At 51.4% G+C, this 10,364-nt stretch overlaps 1 long non-coding RNA gene across 2 annotated transcripts in view; it reads right to left on the bottom strand.

The window, feature by feature from the left end:
• Positions 1 to 1,269: 1,269 nt before the first annotated feature.
• The window catches only part of LOC142244266 (uncharacterized), a 64,594-nt gene continuing 55,499 nt past the window's right edge, over positions 1,270 to 10,364 (bottom strand). Inside the window, exons 1-3 of one of the 2 annotated variants that reach the window (XR_012724491.1) lie at positions 7,123 to 7,194; positions 3,727 to 3,858; positions 1,270 to 1,501 (exon numbers count right to left, since the gene is read on the bottom strand). This is a non-coding gene — a long non-coding RNA (uncharacterized LOC142244266). Of the gene's footprint in view, positions 1,502 to 3,726; positions 3,859 to 7,122; positions 7,195 to 10,364 lie in introns of those variants that run through there. The other variant, XR_012724492.1, reaches the window with a different exon arrangement.

Here is a 10,364-nt window from a genome sequence, read left to right as displayed (position 1 = left end):
TACCCAGTTACGATACGATACACTTTATTGATCCCGTGGGAAATTATGGTATCACAGCAGCACAACTTAAATAACATGAATTATTTAATTGACAAGACAGTAGAGTTGACAGAAGAACATTATACATTAGATTAGGTCATACACAGTGGGTAAATTGAAAAGTAGAAGAAATAAAGAAGTAAACATTCACCTTGATGATTTAACATGTTATTGGTATTGTTGTACATTCCCATAACAGTTGGCACAAATGATTTCCTATCTTTTTCCTTCTTACACATCAGAAGAATTAGCCGGTTACTGAAGGTGCTCTTCTGTCTCATGAATAGCTCATATAAAGGATGTGCATTATTATTCATAATCGCCATACAATTTTTCAGAGTTCTTCTCTCCACTACCTCCTCAAAAGAGTCAAGATTGCAGCCAACAGCGGAGCTGCAATCTTGGGAGGGAGGGCGAGCGATGCTCACCCTGAGGGCAGAGTGTGGTAAGAGGAAGGATGGACTCCGGACGCTGCTTATAAGGCCTGGGGGAGGGAGGCAGCGGAGCAGAGAGAGGGAGAGGTGAACGTGGGAGGCCGTAGCAGGGGCTCAGCAGTCAGAGGCAGCGGCATCAGCCACAGTGCCCTGCAGACTGTCAAGACCCACCCACCGGTTCCCCCTCCCCACCGCGCAATGAATGAGACCACACATGGATTATCTTTTCTGTTGTACTTTATTGAAGGTATCCACGTAACACCATTCAATATTGATATCAAAAGGGGGTTTGCTTGTTATTTTGGCCACAGCTCTATCCACAGGCACAAATCCGCCTTAAACCTGAGGGAGGAGACCCGATGCCTACGGCCGTCAAGTGCAGGTTGGCTCTCACCAAATCCCTCTTCCACCGGCCATGGAGTGGTGAAGGCCTAAGCCTGAGTTGCGACCCCCACACAGGGCTCTTGGGGCCTGTTCGACCCCGTTCTGAATGTCCAACAGGAATATATCTAGGCCTATATCATTGAGGCTAAAACCATCCTCTAAAACCAATCGGCTGATGTCTGACTCCAACAGCTCGTGCCCCACCACGATACCTCTTCTTGACGCTACTAATTTTGCGATCCGCATGTTAACGTGTCGTCTTTACCGTTCCACGGCTACTATATTCCTTGCCCCTGTCCAACTCAATCTCAGCACTATACTGAACCATACTATAACTACGTTGTTAAAGAAACCAATGAACCTATCCAGGTCCACTTGCAAGACCGACAGCAGTTTCTGGATCCTCACATTTACCAGGTCGTTTCCACCAGCGTGGATGACCAGCACTGCTGGACCCATGGCTATTCTGGATATGCTCACTGCCTCGGGCAGGACCTGGGCCCAGGCTAGGCCCCGAACTCTTCTCCAGTGAAACTTAAGTTGACGAAATCCTAGCACGCTTCCACCCGGTCTCGACTCGGCCCGCCATGCTGCCCAGAATATGTAGGAGTCACCTAAGATCCAGATGCTAGGTCTCGACGGATCTAAAAGAAAAACTGTTAGCTACTGTATGCAGTTGTTTTCCATCATAGTGTCAGCGACCATCATAATATTAATGTTTTCTTAGTTTTGAAGGTACTTAGATAACTGAAAATGATTTTGTTTTTTTTTGTGTGTGTAATATAAACGTGCTAAACAGTGCACACTTGGTGGCGGGGAACTATAGGACTGCAGGGATAGGTATGACTAGGTTTCTAAGGGATAGGGAAAAGAAGTACGACTGCGGTTGGCAGGAGGGGAAACTTGGTGGTTGGCAGGGATCAGGGGGTCAAATTAGGTCTGGCCTGATGTAGCGGAAGAAACAGTCTGATCGCCATCGCCCTATCTGCTGTATCTCTTCATTCATGAAGCCGAACCTTGCTGCCTCGGTTGCCGTGCCAATGTGGAAGGAGTGCATGACAATCACCTGGCTGTAGGCCCAGGATGGAAATTGACATTTTGAGCAGTGCCGAAAACTGCGCTGCCGTGAGCAGGGATCCATCCACATGCTCTAAGAAGAATTTGTCGGGAACACGAGACTAAAGGGTGATTTACACACTGCGACATCACTAACGATATATCCTCGGGGTCACGTCGTTAGTGACGCACATCCGGCTCTGGTAGCGACATTGCAGCATGTGACACCAAGGAGCAACGATCAACGATCGCAAAAGCGTAAAAAATCGTTGATCGTTGATACGTCGCTCCTTGCCATAATATCGTTGCTGCTGCAGGTACGATGTTGTTCGTCGTTCCTGCGGCATCACACATCGCTATGTGTGACACCGCAGGAACGACAAACATCTCCATACCTGCGTCTACCGGCAATGAGGAAGGAAGGAAGTGCACGGGATATTCCAGCCGCTCATCTCCGCCCCTCCTCTGCTATTGGGCGGCGGCTTAGTGACGTCGCTATGATGCCGAACGCACCTCCCCCTTGAAGGAGGGATTGTTCGTCGGTCACAGCGACGTCGCTGTAAAGGTATGTGCGTGTGACGCTGCCGTAGCGATAATGTTCGCTACAGCAGCGATCACCAAATGTCGCACGAGCGACGGGGGCAGGCGCTATCACGCACGACATCGCTAGCGATGTCGCAGCGTGTAAAGCACCCTTAAGTATTGCTGTTTTTTTATCTTTGATTACAAATAAAGGATTTTTTGGATGTGTGTGTTTATTTACAGGTTAACTTACAGGTTAATCATGGAAGGTATCTCGGGGAGACACCTGCCATGATTAACCTAGGACTTAGTGGCAGCTATGGGCTGCTGCCATTAACTCCTTATTACCTCGATTGCCACTGCCCCAGGGCAATTCGGGATGAGCCGGGTAGAGTCCCGGGACTGTCACATCTAATGGATGCGGCAATTCCAGGCGGTTGCTGGCTGATATTGTTAAGCTGGGGGGCTCCCCATAACGTGGAGCTCCCCATCCTGAGAATACCAGCCTTCAGCCATGTGGTTTTACCCTGACTGATATCCAAATTGGGGGGGACCGCACGTCGTTTTTTTACATTTATATATTTGTTTTTACTGCTCGATATAGAAACGCCCACCGGAGGCTGTGATTGGTTGCAGTGAGACAGCTGTCACTCAGCTTGGGGGAGTGTCTGACAGCAACCAATCATAGGCGCCGGTGGGCGGAGGAAGCAGTGAATTCTATATGGATTAATGAGTGGCCGGCTTTTTAAAAGAGAAGCCGCCACAGTGTGAACGCTGTGCAGCGTCGCAACGGTGATCGTGGATCGGTGAGTATGAGAGAGGAGGTGGGGGGAGAGACCGACATGGACAGAGAGAGAGATAGAGACATAGAGAGAGAGATAGAGACATAGAGAGAGAGATAGAGACATAGAGAGAGACTGACCGACAGAGAGACCGAAAGACCTGCGTGTATTATGTCAAAAACACATGCAGATCGCTAGTAAAAAGCAAGTGAAAAGCATTCTTTCTAGAAAAATATGCGTGTAGACATTTCACATTGACTTCAATGTTATTAAAACGCTGCCAAAATGGCAAAAACAATTGACATGTTGCTTCTTCAAGCACAGAGTTTTTGCCAAAATTTTAAGCAACTAAAACGCTGTGTTTGTAAAAGCATTGTGCGCACAAGAAAGCCCTATTTTCCATAGACTTTGCCTGGAAATCAAAACGCATGCAATTTTGCATTGAAACGCTGCAGCTCAAAACGCTGCAGAAATGCATGAAAAAATGCAACGTGCGCACATAGCCTTACCGTACAAACGCCAAGTTGATGGAGCTAGGGATGCCTGGACCAGAGGCATCAGCTGTTCTCGGGGACCGTCCAGAGGAACTGTGGACACTTCTGGCCATTCCTGTCCGATTCTGGGTGCAATGCTCGAAACTTCTGAAAATCAAAACATAATAAGGCATCAGCAATACTGTTATCGATCCCCGGCACGTGGCTGGCCCTGAACCAGATATTATGTTCGAGGCACTTGAGAACTAAGTATCACAGCAAGCTGATCACCTGCGGTGAGAAAGATGCAAGGTGGTTAATGGCGTGGACGACACATGCTGTCAGTCTAGAAGCAGATGTTTGTTCGCCAGCTGTTCGGCCCAAAGAGCTGTAGCTACTATTATGGGGAACAGCTCAAGTAGAGTGATGTTTTTTGTCCAGCCTGTTAGGTGCCAGCGACTAGCGCACCAATTGGAACCTAGGAAAACTCCAAAACCGGTGGACCCGGCAGCATCCGAAAATAGAGATATCTGAGCTGGAAACTTCCTGTTCCTGGAAACACGTGCGTCCATTGTAAGTAGCTAGAAAAGACCTCCATGCACCCAGGTCCTCATGTAGAGCCCTGGTGATGCGAATCCTGTGATGGGGGCAGCTATGCCCCTAGTGGCCAAATATAGCCTCCAGGAAAGGACCCTTCCCATGGGCATGACTCTGCATGCGAAGGCGAGCAAGCCTAAGAGAGATCGCATTTGCACCAGGGTTACCTTGCAAACAGCGTAGAACCCGTCAATGAGTGATGTGGGGGTTTTTTACCTTTCCAGAGGTAACCAAAACGTCATGTTGAGTCGATTTTGATCCCAAAAATGACAGGCAGGTCACAGGACCAACTGTTTTATCGGCTGACAGCAGAACCCCAAACTTGTCCACTATGACCTGGAACAACTCTAACGCAGTTGAGCATGCTCCAGAGATGGCAGGACCAATGAGCAGGAAATCATCCAGATAATGGGTGACAGATTTAATTTTTGCTACATCCTTAACCACCCATTCGAGGAAAGAGCTGAAGAGCTCGAAGTGTGAGCAGGATATGGAGCAACCCATAGGAAGGCACATGTCAAAAGAATTTCTCGTTAAGCTAGCACCATAGTAAGTGATGGCAATCGGGGTGCACTGGTAGCAGGCGAAAGGCGGACGCTATGTCTGATTTCGCCATGAGTGCTCCCTGCCCCGCTTTCCGGACAAGGGAGACCGCTTTGTCAAAAGACACGTAGGAAACCGCTGAGTCCTCTGCGGGGGTGCCGTCATTCACTGACCTCCCCGCCGGGAAGGACAAGTGGTGTATGAGGCGAAATTCGCCTGTTTCTTTCTTTGGCACTACCACTAGGGGTGGGACCTGAAGGATTGAAAATGGTATATCTACAAATGGGCCTTCTACGCGGCCTAGCGCCACTTCCTTCTGTAATTTGCTCTCCAGGGCCTGTGGGAGGTCCCGGGCAGATTTGAGGTTGGGGGCGAAAGTTGGTTCTGAGGAGAAAACAAAGGGGATAAAGAAACCGTGGTTGAAACTGTCCCTGATGGTGTAGGCCGCAGCCTTATTGAGGTAACGTTTTAGCCATGGCTCCATCTCGTGCACGTTCACTGGGGTCTTTGGGACCTGGTGGTGCAGTTTTGGTGTGGTGCCTGGCTGATTGTCGCATTTGGAGGAGGAGTGTTGCCCCCGCACAATGAGCACTTGTGTTTGTATTTGCAGAGTCCCTGAAACCTGCAGTGACGTTTGCAGCTCCCAGTACAGCGTGGTGGGAGGAAAAGAAAGGTGACCCAGGAAAGGGTTGTTGGGTCTTTTGCGCCATCATAAGTCTGACCCACGAATCGGTGGCCTTCATGCCCCAACCCAATTGGGGTTCGAGTGCCAAGCGTCTACCGAATTCTTTGTCGTACTTCCACCACGCAGAACCCCCATGGGTTTTATAGGAGTTGTAAATGGTGTTGCAGTACGTGAAGAGTTCTGAGCAGCGTTCGGGTGCTTTTGACCCATCACGCACCCCAGAACACAGAAAGCCTGCAACCAATTATTTATGGTCTTGGCTATGGTACGTTTTCTTGCGAACGGGCGGTCATTTCCAAGCCTTTCTTTGTCAATAGTGTTCTGGTCCACTGATACTAAGGACCAGATGTCTACATATTCGTTTGCCCAAATTTTTTGTACAGCCTCTGGGGTTGTGTGTTCCTATCGGTGATACGTCGCAGTAGAGCATGTCCCTGTGTAAGTCATCCTGCGGGATGACTTCTTGCTGCGCTTGAAGGAACGAGAGTGGCGATTCTGCTGTGAGCACCTGGAATGGCATTCGTGGCTCCCTCGGCTCTTGCTGCGGGAGGTGGAAGTTGATCTTCCGGCCTCATGACCCCTAAGGGGCTCGACTGACCCCACGCGCGAAGGCAAGGGCTGCCTTGTTTTGATTTGTGCTGGGGGTGGTTGGCAGGATGGGCAGTGGGTGGTCTTGCGGGGATCGGCAGGGGGTTAAAGCTAGTGGCAGGGGAGTACCTTGTGTATCTTGCTGTTCACCCTGAGGACAGAGTATGGTAAGAGGAAGGATGGACTCTGGACACTGCTTATAAGGCCTAGGGGAGGTCCCAGGAACAAGGAAGGGAGGCAGCGGGGGGGGCATTGCACAGCGGAGAGGGGAACGTGGGAGGCCGTAGCAGGGGCTCAGCAGTCGGGGGCAGCGGCATGCAGTTTCCCCTAGTCCTTGCTTCTGGGGCTTCAGTATCAGGCTCCTTTCAGATTGCGTTTAGCCTTACGTTCACAGGTCCCGTTGGAGCATCCGTCCGAACTGCCCCTCCCCCACTCTGCAAAGCGAGTTTCGGCTATATTGGTCACTACTTTTTGGGGGGTTTGTTTTTGCATGTCAGAAATGTTTGTTTCTAAAATTTGTGCAGTTATATTGGTTTACCTAGTGAAAATAAACAAGTGTGATGGGAATATATTTGTTTTTTTATTAAGTTTCCTAATAATTCTGCACAGTAGTAGTTACCGGCACAAACAGATATCCTCCTAAGAAAGCCAAATCTAAAAAAAAAAATCACTCCAACTTCCAAAAATATTAAGCTTTGATATTTAGGAGTCCTTTGGGTTGATTCAGAACATAGTTGTTGATCAATAATAAAAAAAAAATACAACTTGCCAAATAATTCTGCACACGGTGTAGTGTGCTCCATTACAGTCAATGGCCCTGCCGGCGCATGCGTCCGAAACATGCTTTGCAGAGTGGGGGAGGGGCGGTTCGGACTGATGCTCCGACGGGACCTGTGAACGCAAGGCAAAACACAATCTGAAAGGAGCCTAAAACTGTTATGTGGTACAGTATCAAATGGCTTTGCAAAGTCCAAATAAATCACATCAGCTGCATTACCGATAGCCAGATTTGCACTTACCTCCTTATAGAACCTGTTATCAGGGAGTATATGTACCGCGCCCAGCAGCGGTCGATTTGCTCAGATCCGGATGTCACTGCTCGTGGCTCGAGGGTCTCCGGAACCGGGGGCTAAAAGGTCACACCCAAAAATGAAGAAGGGGCTATTTATATGGGAATTAGATAGTTTGTGACGCCACCCGTGGTGTACGGTAATGGGGAGTACCGCCGCTGCCGTTGGGAGTACCCGGGGTGATGAAGTGGGGCAGCTAGATGTCGTCACCCTCCACGGGTAGAGGAAGGCCCCGGACTCTGGATGGAGTGATGGGGTGCAGGGTGGGGGGGCGCAGGCTCGCTGAAGGGGTTAATCAGATACTCACTCAGCAAGAAAGCAGACGCTGAGAACGCGTAAACCAAGTCTCTGGGTGCCGCTGCCCTCTAGGGGAAGCTCATCCGGGTCTCGTCCCCTGCAGCACTGCCTAGTGGTCTGTGACCTGCCTAAGGGCACAGTAATTTTGACTGTCCAAGTGGCCCGTAAGCTTGGAGCCTATCGGTCCCCACTGTGGCTAAGTAGAAGAGCTTGCTCCCAGGAGCTCATGTTTGGGATTTCAGTGGGCCGCTTGCTTAGAAAGCCTTATCCCCTTCATTGCGCTAGTACCCCTAATCTCTGAGCTTCGTGGAAACAGTCCATAGAGACCCTGTCCTCTGCAGGTTAATTCCATTTGGTCCCAGACCAGTGATTAGGGTACGCTCACACGAGCGTGAAAATCGGACGAGTGCAATGCGAGAAATTCTCGCATTGCACTCTGACCAATGTCAGGCAATGAGGTTGAGCTGTTGGTCAGCTTTTCTCGCATCCAGATTCTGGATGCGAGAAAAGCGGCAGCATGCTACGATTGTCTGCGAGAGCCGTATCCCTCGCACCAATTCAAGTGAATGGATGCGAGAGATACATCGGACTGCACTCGGATGTTATCCCAGTGCAGTGCGATATACGCACAGGCTGACAGTGGAGGAGATGGGAGAATTAACCCCTCCCTCTCCTCCGCTGCGCCCGCACTCAGCTTCACAGCTGTGACCCGATCGCAAGATCGGGTTACAGTCGCATGACACTCGGCTCACGCACGCAGCAGAGCCTGAGCCGGGGGACATTAGCATATCGCATCCGATGCTCTCGCATCGGATGCCATACGCTCGTGTGAGTCCAGCCTTAGGCTCAGGCTGCTGACCGTCCTCCAAGACAGGTCCCAGGCACCTAGCCTCAACCCCTGCGACCAGGGGTCCGACTCCTCTAGATCCGAACCACCGTCTGCGACCTAGTCTGCTTCTCCCCTGGGAGCTCCAACTCCCAGCTTCCTCACACTTCGCTCCCCTGGAGCCAACTGACTTGTCACTTCCGACCTCCCTGCCTGACCCCTAGTTGGGCAGCCTTAGCAGCCCACTGGTGTGCCTGACAGGGTGTGGTATGGGGTGTGACTAGGATTTGTAGATGCTGGTGGAGGCAGTGCTGCAGGATGGGAACCCAGAACCATGGGGGGTTGAATCCTGCACTGGAAAGAAAGTGCGTGCAGTACCCTGTGACAACCTGAGTAGTCCAGGGCGTCACATTTACAGCACCGTGCTGTTGCTTCGTGTGACAGGGGGAGTGTACCATGCTGTGACATGGAGAGTATACAGCACCATGCCCCCTATAACTGGGGGGAGTGTAGTGTACAACGCCATGCTTTGACCGAGGAGTGTAGTGTACAGCGCCGTGCTGTTATCGTGGGAGTGTACAGCTCCGTGTTGTGACCAAGAAGTGTACTGCGCCATCCTGTTACCGGGGAGTGTACAGTGCCGTGCTGTTACCGGGGAGTGTACAGTGCCGTGCTGTTACCGGGGAGTGTACAGCGCCGTGCTATTAACGGGGAGTGTACAGCGCCGTGCTGTTAACGGGGAGTGTACAGCGCTAAGCTGTTAACGGGGAGTGTACAGCGCCGTGCTGTTAACGGGGAGTGTACTGCGCTTTGCTGTTAACGGGGAGTGTACTGCGCTTTGCTGTTAACGGGGAGTGTACTGCGCTTTGCTGTTACCGGGGAGTGTACTGCGCTGTGCTGTTAACGGGGAGTGTACTGCGCTTTGCTGTTACCGGGGAGTGTACTGCGCTTTGCTGTTAACGGGGAGTGTACTGCGCTTTGCTGTTAACGGGGAGTGTACAGCGCCGTGCTGTTACCGGGGAGTGTACTGCGCCGTGCTGTTACCGGGGAGTGTACTGCGCTTTGCTGTTACCGGGGAGTGTACTGCGCTTTGCTGTTACCGGGGAGTGTACTGCGCTTTGCTGTTACCGGGGAGTGTACAGCGCTGTGCTGTTAACGGGGAGTGTACTGCGCTTTGCTGTTACCGGGGAGTGTACTGCGCTTTGCTGTTAACGGGGAGTGTACTGCGCTTTGCTGTTACCGGGGAGTGTACTGCGCTGTGCTGTTAACGGGGAGTGTACTGCGCTTTGCTGTTACCGGGGAGTGTACTGCGCTTTGCTGTTAACGGGGAGTGTACTGCGCTTTGCTGTTAACGGGGAGTGTACAGCGCCGTGCTGTTACCGGGGAGTGTACTGCGCCGTGCTGTTACCGGGGAGTGTACTGCGCTTTGCTGTTACCGGGGAGTGTACTGCGCTTTGCTGTTACCGGGGAGTGTACTGCGCTTTGCTGTTACCGGGGAGTGTACTGCGCTTTGCTGTTAACGGGGAGTGTACTGCGCTTTGCTGTTAACGGGGAGTGTACTGCGCTTTGCTGTTACCGGGGAGTGTACTGCGCTTTGCTGTTAACGGGGAGTGTACAGCGCTGTGCTGTTAACGGGGAGTGTACTGCGCTTTGCTGTTACCGGGGAGTGTACTGCGCTTTGCTATTACCGGGGAGTGTACTGCGCTTTGCTGTTAACGGGGAGTGTACAGCGCTGTGCTGTTAACGGGGAGTGTACTGCGCTTTGCTGTTAACGGGGAGTGTACTGCGCTGTGCTGTTAACGGGGAGTGTACTGCGCTTTGCTGTTAACGGGGAGTGTACAGCGCTGTGCTGTTACCGGGGAGTGTACTGCGCCGTGCTGTTACCGGGGAGTGTACTGCGCTTTGCTGTTACCGGGGAGTGTACTGCGCTTTGCTATTACCGGGGAGTGTACTGCGCTTTGCTGTTAACGGGGAGTGTACAGCGCTGTGCTGTTAACGGGGAGTGTACTGCGCTTTGCTGTTAACGGGGAGTGTACTGCGCTGTGCTGTTAACGGGGAGTGTACTGCG

The sequence above is a fragment of the Anomaloglossus baeobatrachus genome, chromosome 6 (genome assembly GCF_048569485.1).
Source record: "Anomaloglossus baeobatrachus isolate aAnoBae1 chromosome 6, aAnoBae1.hap1, whole genome shotgun sequence".
Lineage (NCBI taxonomy): Eukaryota > Metazoa > Chordata > Amphibia > Anura > Aromobatidae > Anomaloglossus > Anomaloglossus baeobatrachus.
Note: the sequence above shows the minus strand (reverse complement) of the source record. Positions and strands in the feature narration are given on the sequence as shown.